Source organism: Danio rerio, chromosome 15 (genome assembly GCF_049306965.1).
Source record: "Danio rerio strain Tuebingen ecotype United States chromosome 15, GRCz12tu, whole genome shotgun sequence".
In the NCBI taxonomy this organism is placed as follows: Eukaryota; Metazoa; Chordata; class Actinopteri; order Cypriniformes; family Danionidae; genus Danio; species Danio rerio.
Genome location: NC_133190.1, coordinates 19,805,441 through 19,820,082, shown reverse-complemented (window position 1 = coordinate 19,820,082; position 14,642 = coordinate 19,805,441). Strand labels below are relative to the sequence as shown.

The 14,642-nt window shown below is 37.7% G+C and overlaps 3 long non-coding RNA genes and 1 other non-coding gene across 4 annotated transcripts; 1 reads left to right on the top strand and 3 right to left on the bottom strand.

Annotated features, from left to right (window-relative positions):
- Positions 1-315: 315 nt before the first annotated feature.
- Positions 316-6,183, bottom strand: LOC141377811 (uncharacterized). The gene is made up of 2 exons (XR_012390738.1): positions 4,397-6,183; positions 316-732 (listed from the first exon to the last, which is right to left on the bottom strand). It is a non-coding gene; the product is annotated as an uncharacterized lncRNA (long non-coding RNA).
- On the top strand, positions 5,666-7,564 carry LOC141377809 (uncharacterized). The gene is made up of 3 exons (XR_012390736.1): positions 5,666-5,717; positions 6,812-6,900; positions 6,993-7,564. It is a non-coding gene; the product is annotated as an uncharacterized lncRNA (long non-coding RNA).
- Positions 7,565-10,310: 2,746 nt separating this feature from the next.
- LOC137487737 (uncharacterized) lies at positions 10,311-12,635 on the bottom strand. Its single transcript, XR_011006436.2, has 4 exons — positions 11,618-12,635; positions 11,437-11,519; positions 10,907-11,224; positions 10,311-10,798 (listed from the first exon to the last, which is right to left on the bottom strand). It is a non-coding gene; the product is annotated as an uncharacterized lncRNA (long non-coding RNA).
- A 1,612-nt stretch (positions 12,636-14,247) lies between these two features.
- dre-mir-21-2 (microRNA 21-2) lies at positions 14,248-14,374 on the bottom strand. Its single transcript, NR_030021.2, has one exon. It is a non-coding gene; the product is annotated as a microRNA 21-2 (primary transcript).
- Between the last annotated feature and the right edge of the window lie 268 nt (positions 14,375-14,642).

The following is a 14,642-nucleotide window of genomic DNA, read 5'->3' as shown; positions in this document are numbered from 1 at the left end:
TAAGCAATTTTTTGAATAACAGTAAGTTCATGACATGTTAAATATATAGTATATTCTGCTGGTTTTAAACATACATAATAATAATAAAAGTAAATACAGTCACGTAACAACCATAACATTACCATTATGTCTTAGGACATCTTTGACTAACTTTTTACTACCTTGACCAAATGTTGACTAATGAAGGTACATTTTTGACAACTATTTACTAGTTAGACTACTTTATTGTCAAACCACGTTGCGTACGAATGCATTCAGCGGACCCATATGACAGTGTAGTGCTGTACATGACAAATAAAACACGAGACAGGTGTTTAGAGAAAGAAGTTTATTTGGAACTTACCTTGGTCAAGTACAAAGAGCAACACCGTCACAACTGACAACGCCGAGCGAGAACCGCCGAGCTTTATAGGAATGCATATGCAAATGTTTACATGGCGACGTCACTGCTGGGAGTCTCGTTGTCATGGTGAGCGCTGAAGAGAGCAACACCTCTGATTGGAGCAAACAGCCTCGGGAATCTCCGTCACGGCGTGACGGCGAGTTGCGTTCAAAAACATGGTAAATATACTGAATATATTTTTTTTAAACATTTTTTGGTGCTTTGTATTACTCTGGGATGCAGTAGAATAGGGAGACAGATGAATATAATTAAAGACCAATGACCCTGACAAACTCCTAGTGGTGGTAAGCTTCTTATTATCCAAGATCGCCATCTAGCGGTCACATGACCTAATAGCATGTTACTTGCTACTCCACTACATCATGCCCGTAGCCGGGGGTGGGGGCATGCCTAACCCTAACCTAAACATAAACCCAATTTGTACCCTACTAATTATTAATAAACAGCTAGTTAGTTTATTAAGCTAGTAGTGTTAGTTTAATTGTTTGTTAATACTGTGAATTGTGACCCAAACTGAAAAAGTGTTGCCAAAAGGTCCAGCATTTGTCCTTTTAATTATTTTATGTAATTTTATATTATATATTTATCAAATAATTAATATAATACATTTATATTCAATATATATTCCTGTCACGTCTGTGTTTTTGAGGCTGTTTGCTCACTTCATTCGTTTTTTTGTTCTGATCAGATATCCATCCGATCGCTCAAACCACTTCAGAAGGTCATCTGGGATGCATTCCAGATGAAACTGGACAGGTCTAATCATAACCTGAAATGAGCTTAAGTGAGAATTGGTGTCTGTACTGCGTTTCGTTGGCCTATGCTAAAGCACGTAGTTTAATAGGCCTAGATGTAGACGAAATGAGCAGTCAGTCTTGTTGAGGCTAGGTCAGTTGGCGTTTCTGTGTGGAGTTTGCATGTTCTCCCTGCATTCGCGTGGGTTCTCCAGACATGCTGTACGGGTGAATTGGGCAGGCTACGTTTTCCGTACTGAATGAGTGTGTGTGGATGTGTCCCAGAGATGGGTTGCGGCCGGAAGGTCATCCGCTGCGTAAAATTGTGCTGGATAAGTTGGCAGGTTAATTCCGCCGTGGCGTTTAATAATAAAGGGACTAAGCCGAAAAGAAAATGAAGGAATAGTATTTTTTAGGTATTTAAACTGTTATGGTCACCCTGAATGACCTTTTAGGGTATGTTTGGTGTCTTTTATTTAATGAGTTGTTTTGATGAGTGAAAACCTTCCCTTAAGTGTGTCTTTATGCCATTGACTCAGTACATTTTCAAAGGTCAAAAAGGTACTTTCAAGAACAACATTGGCTTATTTTTTTGAGCCCCTCCAAATCATACTAGCAAAAAATACTGAAAATACCACAATAAGTTCAACTTTATTACTGACCACATTTAAATGCCATAGTTTGACTTCTGACAGATTGGAGCTTTAGTGTGACATCAGTTAAAGCTGCAGTGGGTGATCTGCCAAAATGCTAACTGGTTAGCATAATATTTCAAATACAATCCCTCCCCTGCTGTCCAAAGCCACGCCTCCTGAAATCACGAACGCGCACATTAAAGATGACAGACCCACTAGATCATGTCATTCGCCCGTTAGAAAACTTTACAGTACATTATAATACTACAATTCCGAACGAAAAACTGCATTATATCCGGCACGTTTTCAGTTAGCAAGCAAAACTTGTCATGATGTGCAATATTTCATGCATGCAAGGATCGCATGCAACTAAAAAGCCATCGGCCTTTAAATTTTGTCATAGAATTGTGTATTAGATTAGATTGTACGTTAGATCAACAACCCAGACTGAATTTATAGCACCAGGTTAAACTTTCTGACCCCTTTATGGTAATCAAATTGAAAATAAACACAGGCCACAACTGACCATTGAGGATGATCTCCGAAATTAAACCAATAGACTTGTCCTGAAAACATGCTGTCCACCGGTCTCGTTGAGGTTGGGTTATTAATATTGAATTAAACAAATGAATAAATGATTATATAAACTATAGCCCATGATTGTTAAGACTGTTGCACTTTTTGTGTTGGCAATATGCTCATGCTTATATAGGCCTACTGTTATGTGTGCATGCAACATTTGTATATTTATAACCACCTCTGAGAAATGTCGGGGTCACAATGGTTTTATGAGAAGACTTAAAAAGTCATACATTTGAAATAGTGACTGACACCTGCAGAAACCATGGTTGTGATGTTCCATTCCACTATAGATTCCATTCCACTATAGACATGGTTACATCAAAACGAGTATTAAATATTAAGCCAAAAATATACAACCGAATTATGTATACGCTACTACTAGTTTTATAAAATGATATGTGCAAATAAAAATACACACTTTTGTCTTTGCAGACCTTTCATCTTTGCATTAACTCGTGTTGTATTACAGTTTTTTCAGTCGCTTGGGTAAACTTGTCAGATTTAAAATTTGCTAAGCAGTAAGTGCATTTCTCAAAAAAGCACATACAAATAGCCAAACAGCATGGATTACCTGCAAAAGCCAGTCTCTTGCTTAAAGTCCTTGGTTCATCTCTCAATGAACATGTCAGTGCCGTCAGAATGACAAGTCCTTGTGTCATTGTGTACGGATAAGACAGTCAAATTACTTACTCATGTTGTCAATGTAACAGTGTACTCTGGATGGATGTTCTCATGTAAGCTTCGGCTAATTTATTTCATTTTTTTGCGGTTTGTACTGTGATTTGTTGCCAGATCATGTCATTGTGATACAGAAAGGAAAAGACAGCACTCCATAGGACAAAAAAAAAAAAAAAAAAGCAAAAATGTGAACATAGGACAATCTCCTTTCAGATACGCCTCACCTTCATTAGACAAAGTCCAGATTGACCTGGGAGCAATTTACCAATTATAGATTTAGAAAAAAACGTCTAATGGAAATGTACAGAAAAATGCATTATGACTGAATATTATGACAACTTGTTCAACTTCTTTTATATATAATATATAACTTGACATTAACTTTTTTTTCTCACACCCCACTGGTCATTTTTACGAGACAAAATTTTGTTGTTGAAAACTGTAAATTTGACTTTTGCATGCAAAAAGTACTAGAGTAAGAGACGTTTTACTCGATTTTGGTCATTAAAATAACTCTGACTACCATTATTAGGATATAGGTAGCCTATATCTGCTGTAGTAACTTAAAACCTACAGTAGTTTGACATAAAACCAAAACAATAGCCATTCTTGTCTTAGGAAATTTTTATTAAGCAATTTTTTGAATAACAGTAAGTTCATGACATGTTAAATATATAGTATATTCTGCTGGTTTTAAACATACATAATAATAATAAAAGTAAATACAGTCACGTAACAACCATAACATTACCATTATGTCTTAGGACATCTTTGACTAACTTTTTACTACCTTGACCAAATGTTGACTAATGAAGGTACATTTTTGACAACTATTTACTAGTTAGACTACTTTATTGTCAAACCACGTTGCGTACGAATGCATTCAGCGGACCCATATGACAGTGTAGTGCTGTACATGACAAATAAAACACGAGACAGGTGTTTAGAGAAAGAAGTTTATTTGGAACTTACCTTGGTCAAGTACAAAGAGCAACACCGTCACAACTGACAACGCCGAGCGAGAACCGCCGAGCTTTATAGGAATGCATATGCAAATGTTTACATGGCGACGTCACTGCTGGGAGTCTCGTTGTCATGGTGAGCGCTGAAGAGAGCAACACCTCTGATTGGAGCAAACAGCCTCGGGAATCTCCGTCACGGCGTGATGAGTTGCGGACAAAAACATATTAAATATACTGAATATATATATATTTTTTTTTTACATTTTTTGGTGCTTTGTATTACTCTGGGATGCAGTAGAATAGGGAGACAGATGAATATAATTAAAGACCAATGACCCTGACAATCTCCTAGTGGTGGTAAGCTTCTTATTATCCAAGGACGCCATCTAGCGGTCACATAACCTAATAGCATGTTACTTGCTACTAACCACGAGAAGGGTAATCCTGCACAACTGGGGCCTCATGTACGAAGACTTGCGTGGAAATCTTACTAAAACATAGAAAAAAATTCAGATGTATGAAACACTGCGTACGCCGAATCTCACGCATATTCTTTTGTACATCCGAATGAACGTGAAACTGAGCGCAACATGCACGAGCACAAAACCCCTCCCTGCCTCCTCCCCCGTATGAATATGCTAATGACTATGCTAATGGAAAAACCCAATGAAAAAGCAACGGCAAAATCAAGCAAAAAGATAAACTTTGAACAGAATGTGAATTGGAGGTGCTGCTTTCGGAGGTAACGTTAGACCGGAGAAAAGCAGTGTTAATTGCAAGTTTGTTCTCCGGAATTAACAACAAAAGAAAAAAAATAGAGTGGGAGAGTTAAGCTGATGCGGATAACACAGTTGGGTCTGAACATCGCACTGAGTGCATTGAAAAAAGAAATAGTGTGGTTTATACACACTTGTTGCAGTATTCTTAACAGTCTCAGTGGCGCGCTCGTAAGACGCATGTGATCATGTTTTGACACGTTCGAGCATGAACGCAGCTCGAATCCAGCGTCTGATGAACTCTTTCTTCTTTTTTTCCCCCGCTACATATCAGATTTTGCCTACTATTTATCACGAGAAAGACAAGTAGGAATCATCAATAAGTTCATATCAATAAGCATCATATTTTATTTGCACATTTATTGAATGGAAATGTTTCTGATTCACGCATGCAAATTCATCTTCAGATAGTGCCTTTATAGCAATGTGCGTGCGGTAGATCGCTCAGATTACATTGGGAAAACAGGCGACTGCTGCAAATTGTGCTTTAATGTTTAGCTGGTCAACTGTATGGTATGGAAATCTTACATACCTACTATATGAACCCGTCTCATACAGCTGCCATTGCAAGGCTCAGACACTTTGTAGAGAGGAATTTAACACAACTGCCTCTAGGAGTCGCCAATGGAAATAAAACAGACACGCACAAAAAATGTGCGTACGCCAGCCAGAAAGCTGCCGTGAAGCTGCGCACATTCCCACGTTCAGTTCATTGTTGGTAAATCCAAACGTGAGCGATTCTGAGCGTGAAACCTGGCGTACGCAAAGTTTTTGTGCGTACGCAGCGTTGATACATGAGGCCCCTGGAGTGGCTGCACTCTCAGCACCGCATTTTTAGGACCGCATCTTTAGGACCGCATCTTTAGGACCCTAGTTTTTTGTGATAGCGTCAACTGTCGGATTGGATCATGGATGCGCTAATGGACAACACGGATGACAAGGAAAGTGTAAGTACCGATTTTCTATTAAGTTTTATTTTAAACTGTTAAAGTATGTGTTTATTTTGTAATGCTGCTGTTATATACTGTGAGTTTATGCAGAAATGCCAGATTAGCCTGCATGATTTACCCCACTTTCAAGGGACTGTTATTCTTCTTCTTTTTTCCAGAAGAAGAATAAAATATAATAATAATAATAAATATGGATAATTTTACACAGCCAGAGTGAGAGCTGCTATAACTGTTATTAATTTTCTAGAGTTCGTTTTCTAGTTTGATTAAATGCTACGACGATCGTAGTTCGTGACAATGGTTTAATGAAACATTGTTGATTTAATGGCTTGTTGACTTAACGGCTAATGTGCTTAGTGACACATGCATTAAACTAAGATGGTAAAAGTACGTTGATGTGTGAGTTTCAGATTTATCTAAATTTTGCTAAATTCGTGTAAAAACCATTACTCAACGTTGTATTACATTAACACATTAAAAATTGTGCTGACTGCCTGTTTGCCCAACAGTGTTATTAGCCTGATGTTTTGTCATCGTTTTACAGTGATGAATGAGATGTTTGACGGTTTTAAAAGTTAGGCTTATTCTGCAGTCCTTAACCATATAAAGTCTCATATCTTTAGTGTATATCAGGTATGTTTTATCTGGCGAATAAGAAGGGATGGCCAATATGATTGGATTCCTTAGGCTCATTGTAGGAAGAAAAGAAAACAAACTACAGGAATATTTTCATTGAGGTTATCGCAAACTGTTGAGTAACACTTTATAACATCTGCATACTATAAATAATTTATTAACTAGTTAATTTATTAATATTTTATTTGTTTAGCATTAACTCTACATTTAATAGACATTGATAAGCAGTTTATAAATACAGTTACAAATGCTAGCTGTGTTCTTGAGATTATAGCATATCTATGATGAAGTGCAGCTTATCTGTGGTGTTCATTTTCCAGAGGAATGTCTGGCCAAATAAGTATATAAACTGCATGCTGGGTGCTACTCATTTATGAATCCATGTAAAATGATTTGCTGTTCTGTGGTGGTATTTTAGTCCATATTTAAATGATTTTATTTTATTTTTTTCATAGGCCATCGTACATGCTCTGGGTGTCTTGAGGAGCTTGTCTTTGGAGGATGCTGAGCAGGTCTTTCTTTCTGGTAAAGATTATCATTACAGGTCAGAAAATGGTTAATTTTTGCACAATGCTCAAAGAGCCTTTTTGTTACTGGTATATATGTTAACTCAACAGTGATTGTTCTCTATTTCAGTGAAGTAAAATAATTTAACAGACTGTCACCGACTCGGTCCCAGTCATTCCCCTCGCTGGCCAGCAGAGGCCGCCATCCCCGGATTTCTAAGCATTACATCATCCACCTAGACTGATTGTGCACACACCTGAATTGAATCCAGTTAACGACCCACGTACCCTTTATAAGCCGCACTCAAACACTCAGTCAGTGCGAAGTCTTGTTTAGCCCCGGCCAGCATTACTGAGAGGTATTTCCTGCCTGATCTCCTGTGTATTACTCCAGCCTGTTTCTGACTCTGCTTCGTCTTCTACCTGCCCACGACCCAAGCCTGATACACGGACTCTGATACTCGCTGCCTGCCCATGACCCAAGCCTGATATACGGACTCTGATACTTGCTGCCTGCCCTCGACCCAAGCCTGATACACGGACTCATATTCTCGCTGCCTGCCTTTGACCCATGCCTGGTAAATCACTCTGTGTCTGTTTGCCGCCAGCCTTGAAACCTTTAATACTACTGTTGATGTGTTTGCACCTTTGTGCATATTGTGTGTTTGAGTGAGAGCGTGATTAATAAATACTGCATAATGGATCCCTCCGTGTCAGTCTCCTCGTTACACAGACAGGTTGACAAACAACTGACGAAAGAAGAGAGACCATTCAATAGGTGGGTATTGCTCTTATATACTAAAAAATATGGAGTTGGCAGTGAGGTTTCCTGTTTGGTTCTCCCTATATATATATATATAAACTTATTATACCACTTATATTAAATATTAATCTAAATTTAATTGCATAACAATTGATTAACCTTTTGAGTTCATATACATGATTTTACATATTCAAGAATATCTATATACATTTTTTTTCTTTACGACTTAGTCCCTTTATTTATCAGGGGTTTCCAGAGCAGAATGAACCGCAAACTTGTGCAGCATATGTTTTACACAGTGGATACCCTTCCAGCCGCAACCCAGTACTGGGAAACGCCCATTTACACTCATACACTTGAACATGGGGAGAACATGCAAACTCCACACAGAAATAACCACTGGCCCAGCCGGGGCTTGAATCAGCAACCTTCTTGCTGTGAGGCGACGGTGCTTACCACTGTGCTGCCCTATGTGCTCTATGCGGGTGAGTGGGATTGACAAACCACCTGGAGGACACACTCTTGCTGTCTTAATGCACCAGACATTTTGAAATCATGTGCATTTCATGTTTAATTGTATAACTGCTATTTTATCTCATAGCACTTCATTTTTGTCTTGATATTTAATATCTCTTGTTTTAAATACACTATGAGCAGAATCTGCACTAATTATTTTCCTTGTTCCCTATTTCCACCTGGGGATATTTATCCAGAGGCCACTAGAGATCGTGACCTGTGAAGAGATGATGCCACCATAGAGGACTTCTAGATGTATCCATAATCCTGAAACAGACCGTATCATGAGCAGATGCAGTGGTGGTCATGGAGGAGTGGAGAGCATGAGACTGATTAATGAAAGACCCCAGTGACAGATGAGTGCCCACATTGATCCTGTGGTCCAGCCTGAAAACCCACTGGTGACCTACTCACACCTGCAGCTTCTCCACAATGGATGCCCAGTGTTCTTCAGCCTCCAGCGCCTAGACTGCAGCTTTGCAGGTGAAGTGTAGCCAGAAGAGAAATGGTTGTGCCCAACTGAGCCTGGATTCTCTCAAGGTTTATTCCTTCACTTACTTCAATTGGTGAAGTTTTGTTATTCCACTGTCGCCATTGGCTTGCTTGGTTTAGGACATGTGGAACTGTGCATCGGTGGCTTTGCTTTTCAGTGTTTGGACTTTCAGCATTGAAAACTAAACCACACTGAACTGAATTTAATAAATGTTAAGCTGCTTTGACACAATCTACGTTGTAAAAGTGCTTTAGAAATACAGATGAAATTAATTGAAATTGAATTGAATATTCAACATGTTCCCCTTTTTCTCAGAAAACATATTTATAAAGGTGCTGTTGACGTGAAATTTTCACCAGATGTTGATAACAATTTGTAAAGTAATTAGATTTGTTTCCTATTCATATATTTTTTTTCTTTGGTTATCAGGTCAATAGCACCTTTTTAGAAATCTGTTTTCTGAGACAATTGGAAACGACTGGAAACAATTCTGAGACAATTGGAAACGAAATACTTATTTACCCGTGTGTGTGTGTGTGTACACTTGAACTCTTCTTCTCTCTCTCATTAACAGCAATAAAAAATTGAATACAGCAACTGAATAAACAATGGGGTGTGTTTTTTTTTTTTTTTTTTTTTTTTTTTTTTTTTTGTGGTTGAATAGCATTAATACAAAAAGAGTGTGTGGATATTTATATAAATGTACATTCTTGAATCATTCTTGTGTCTTGACTCTCTAAAACCTTTACAACCTGGTTTTAAATTAGTAACTGAAAATGCTGATCACATTTGATTTCAATTTATTTTCCCTTATACTGAGCTAATTAGTTCAATGTAATGGGGTTCATCAATATACAGTATTTTTCAAGGAATTTGAGACTTAAGGTACTCAACTTTATTTATTCATTTATATTTTAGGTGTAAAATACCAGGCTGGCTATGGGCCTGTAAACAATATAGGGAGTGTGTCAAGTTGTCACTGAATGAATGTGTGAATATAAAACCAAGTTAACCTTAATAACTTACACGTTCACGTTTCATTCTGAGCATTCAGTGTCCACAGTTTGGTTAACCATATGTAACTATTTTTGCTAAAATAATTTCTGCAATCAAAAACGAGTAATGTGTATTAATCAGCATAGCGAGAACTTACCTGATATAACACGAGAACTGCAGGTCGTCACTTAATTCAGCTCCCTTTAGCCAAAGACGTCTGCAGTTGCATTAAAGCAGTGTGGTGTATGGTAAAAGCAGAATTAGGCATCTAACCGCACAACACGGCATCTTTACTATTGCAGTCTGGTTTTTTTTTTTTTTTTTTTTGGCAACCGGGGACCCGTGTAACGTCACGTGTGACGTAGGTTGGTAATTGGTCTATAGAAATGATCAAAACAATATAGACTGATCCCAACAATAGTGTTATCTGTGGATCAGATACGTATGTCATTGGCTACCTGCTCAATGCAACCAAGGATGGTGCTCAATGTCATGCAAGCTGGGGTGAGATCAGCCAACGCTGCACTGAGACACCAGCTAATCACCTGACGGCACTCTGTTACACACAACACAGTCTTCAGAAGAACAGTAAAAGATCAAACGTATCCCTGGGAATTATCCCTTAGTCTGGGATAGGCTTGTAAGGTTTAGGAAAAGTCAAGGTTTTAAAGCTGCCAAAGTTTTCTGTTATACCCTTCCTAAGGTATATTGTATTTAGTTTTTTAGGGCAACAGTATATCCAGAAGAAAATGAACCTCTACATCAAAAGTTACTGGTCCTAAATATTTTAAATGTTTGTTAAAATAAAATATATTATGGTAAATGGGGGTAAGAGTTGTCTTTTTTTCAGACATGTAAAAAGATCTTATTTTGGAGCAGTAATCACAATACCGTGATATTTGTCTCTAAGGTTATCATACCGTCAGAATCTTATACCGGCCCATGCCTAGTCTGGGAATGATTTGTCTCTGAATGTCTGCCATCTCTTACCTGTAGACAGCTCTCGAGGGAAGTGCAGTCTGCTTTAGCAGGTGACCCTGCATGCGGCTCTGACGCTAAAAAACAACCGCAGAGGATGTTGTAGTAGAGTGTCACCCCGACTGACCAGACAGTAGATGGTCCAGCAGATGCTGCTGAAACCACTCATCAGGGCCGTACTGAGGAGTGCCTGAGAGACCCAAAAACACATTGAGTTTCCCTTGATCATGCATATTCATGTTCAACTATATTTAAGAAGAAATTTTGTGAGAAGTTTCCTTCTGTAATGCAAACCAACCTGAAAATATCTGAAGGCTGAGTGCTTTAGGAGATCTCCACAGCCGAACTCCAGCAGCTTTAGGTCAGCAGGTTCTCTGGTGTGACGTCCCGGTGCAGGACCCAACAGCTCTCGCAGTGTTTTGGCGTGCTGATGAGCTGCACCAGAACTTTCTTGGCCAGTATTTCATCCAGTCTTTGCAGAAACTGCTGATCCTGGAGGGAACCGGACGCTCCAGGATCAAGATGCATCGAGTGCGACGGTCAAACCACTCTACGAGCTGCACGACATTAGGGCAGTGAGTAGCTGTATTGACCCGAGTCATCAAAGCCACCTCTCCTGCAGAGAGAAACACCCCATTAGATCCAGGAGTGAGTGCAGATAAACCAAGACTAATAATCTTATGAATTCACAACTTCCAACCAGAGTGTTCTGTTTTTAGAGACATACTTGATGGTGACCTGTTATCGACAGATGAACCACAGTAAATCACACCCACCTATTTGTGAGCGCTATTTCTTAAGGCTGCTTAAATGAAGAAAATGTCTTACTGGAAGTCCATCAGACCTGCGGGTCCCAGCAAACACAGAGCCGAATCCGCCTCGTCCAAGCAATCGGCCTTTTGCATATAATTCTGCAATATATAAGATCACAAGTAATGTACTTTAAGCACAAAAAACAATGTTGTAGTATTTGAAACTAAAGGACACAATGAATGGTTTAATAACAGACCTCTTCCCGATGGCTTGGCAGGTCTTTCATATGAGGTATCAGTTGTTCATATTCTGGATTTTGCTGGATTTTATTCTACTGCGTCCTCTTCCTTTGAGCCAGATCTGTTGTCACAGAAGCAGCCAACTCAGACGGTAGAGGTGCTAAATAACCAGCTACCTCTTAGTTCGGTGGCTGGGCTGGGTTCCTGATCTTGGTCTCCAGTTGCACTGTTTCACAACCTTATGACTGGCTGTTTGCACTGACACAGAAGCTGCTAGTGCAGACAGCAGAGGTGCACAATGGTAAGGTAACTCTTGGCTCTGTGGCTGGGTTGGGTTTGGCAGTGGATGTGGATCCTGGTCAGCAGTGTTATGATTTCCAACCTCCTGACCAGCCGTTTGGGTGAAAGCAGCCCTACTGGATCTGGAGCGGCCTGAGAATGGAATATTTTATACATGGGCAATTCTTTAACTACGGGCACTTTTAGCCTTATGAAGTTGAGTAAAAACAACTTGTTCAAAATTAATGTAACATAGCCTAATAAGTTTAAACAATGTGTCTAGTTGTAAGATCTGTAGGAGGACACACTTAGATAAGAAGTGATATTGTTCATGTTTAACATTTTTTTCCATCATAAACTGAATAAATTTCATTTCCACCACATCCGAATATACAGCCTTTATTCCAAAATGAAATAAATTATGGCAGTCAAACATTGTCTAAGATCATTTTTGTATCTAGTTTAACCAATATTTTCACAATATATACAATAATTATACATTTGTCAATTAAGTTAAATTAAATTTATTTTTTAAAAATGTGTGTGGTGATGGAAATGACAGGGTTTGGTGGAAATGACAATAAAGCAGTGTTAATGTAGAAAAACATTACATATTTATTAGAAAATTATTGAACTCTTAAACTCACACTTATTAAACTCAATTGACAAAATTACTGAGCATAACCACACATTTTTTGGCATGCACCGCTGAAATTTATCTAAAAAAACTGATTTGTCTAACAAATAAACAGTAACAGCATACTGTAAATAACTGATTATTATTAAAATATTATATAAAATAATTTCAAAATAAAAAGAAGTTCACATCTAGAGGAGTTGGACAATCAAACTGAAAGGCCTGGTTTTAGAGCACAACAATTTATAGGTGCGGTGGTGCAGTTGCTTTTTTGCACATTTCTACAATTTATTGTTAAAAAGTTAGAGATGGCTTCACTGATTAACTTTTTAATTGATACTAGCTTTTAATGTATACAAATCGCTCTTATACCTTAATTTTGTTTGGTTTTTAAAAACATCTTTGAAGGTACAACATGTTTGGAAACGATGTAGACTAAATGTATTTCCTTATCAAGCAATATTTACCTTGATTTTTCTTCAAGTGTTGTTAATGAAAAATTTAATTCTCTACATATCGTTCTCAGATGGCACTATTCATTTTCAATGAAACCACCTAAATAACCCTTCACACACACTTTTTAAAGCAAAATTTCAGTGTTGTGGTGGAAATTATGTGCTATATTTTGTATAAAAAAAACAACATTGATAATAGTCTCACATTAATAAATATATATAATAATATAATATTTAAATTATTTCAATAGCGCTTAATTAAGAAATATTAATATATCCCAAATAACTAATATTTTAAAATGTTATTTCATTGTTGGAGTTATGGGTGTGCGAAAACAGGGATTTTGACACCTAAAACGAGGTTGAATAATATGAAAAAATATATAATAGAAAGCTAGTACTTTTTTTAAAGTAAGTTTCTTTTTCTTAGTTTGGCTCTGGGTGGCCACAGTCCTCTAATGCAGCTTGGTCCTGCATTCAGTTCAGCTATCCTATACTAAAAAGGCTCTATTGACGCATTCATCTTATGTAAATATCTATGATAATTAACAATGCGAGGTGCGCGTAATGAGATGTGGATTGTGAATGTTATTTGATTAACGTTGTTTCCATCTATGCTGATGTTGCAAGCTGAATTCGGACGGGTTTTATTTATATAAAAATATTTATGCTGGATCATATTTGAAACCTATAGGCTACAGTTTTTAATGACACAATGGAATGATTCACTCACCTCATTTACTCTCTATCAAGGGTTTTAAATATTGACCAAAGAATATGGAGGCAAAGAAGATATTGCTGGCACCCAACTTCGATAGCAGAAATATGACGTATATAAGTTATAACATAAAAGGTCCCAGCAACTAGCATTTTTCAAAGTAACTTCTTTTGTTAAACAGAAGACAAACGAATAAAGGGGAATTTGACTTTTATTTTGGGCCATTAAAAGTCTCACATAAGTATACTGTATTCTGCTACAAACGTGGATAATCACGCCGTGATGTAAATGTTACAAAAATAACCGTCTAACACATCATTTTTTCATTGTAAACATTTCTTAGCAAACTGGAAACATTTTCCTGACTAAAACTGACAGACACTCTACAGTGAAACTGGTCTTAAAATAATATTCAAATGTAGCCAAATGTCCACCTAAATAAGGAAACACTGCATTAGAAGCTTAAACCCTTTTATAGGCTACATATCAAAATGAAACACCGAGCAAGTTCATTTGTGAAATAATGCTGAAGATATCTGGAATAATATTCAGCCCTGGAAACAAACCGTACGTCGAATAAGCCCAAAATGTCAGACAGCCTATTAGACTGCTGTTGCCAAAAACTCAAAGCCAACACCAGTCTGATAAGCTACATGACAGAAAGGGACACTTTTACTGTCTGTCTGAACACAACACCATAAAACCTGCTAATTCTTAAATATTATATACTGGCTACAAAACAGTTAGACAGATTAATTGATTAATTGACATTACCTACACATAGCGCAACCAGCTAACTAGCTGAATAACCAAACTGACAGATAGCTAGCAGACAAAAAGACCGAAAAAACGATAGACAGAACGATAGATAAGATAGACAGACAGACAACGATAGATAGATAGATAGATAGATAGATAGATAGATAGATAGATAGATAGATAGATAGATAGAT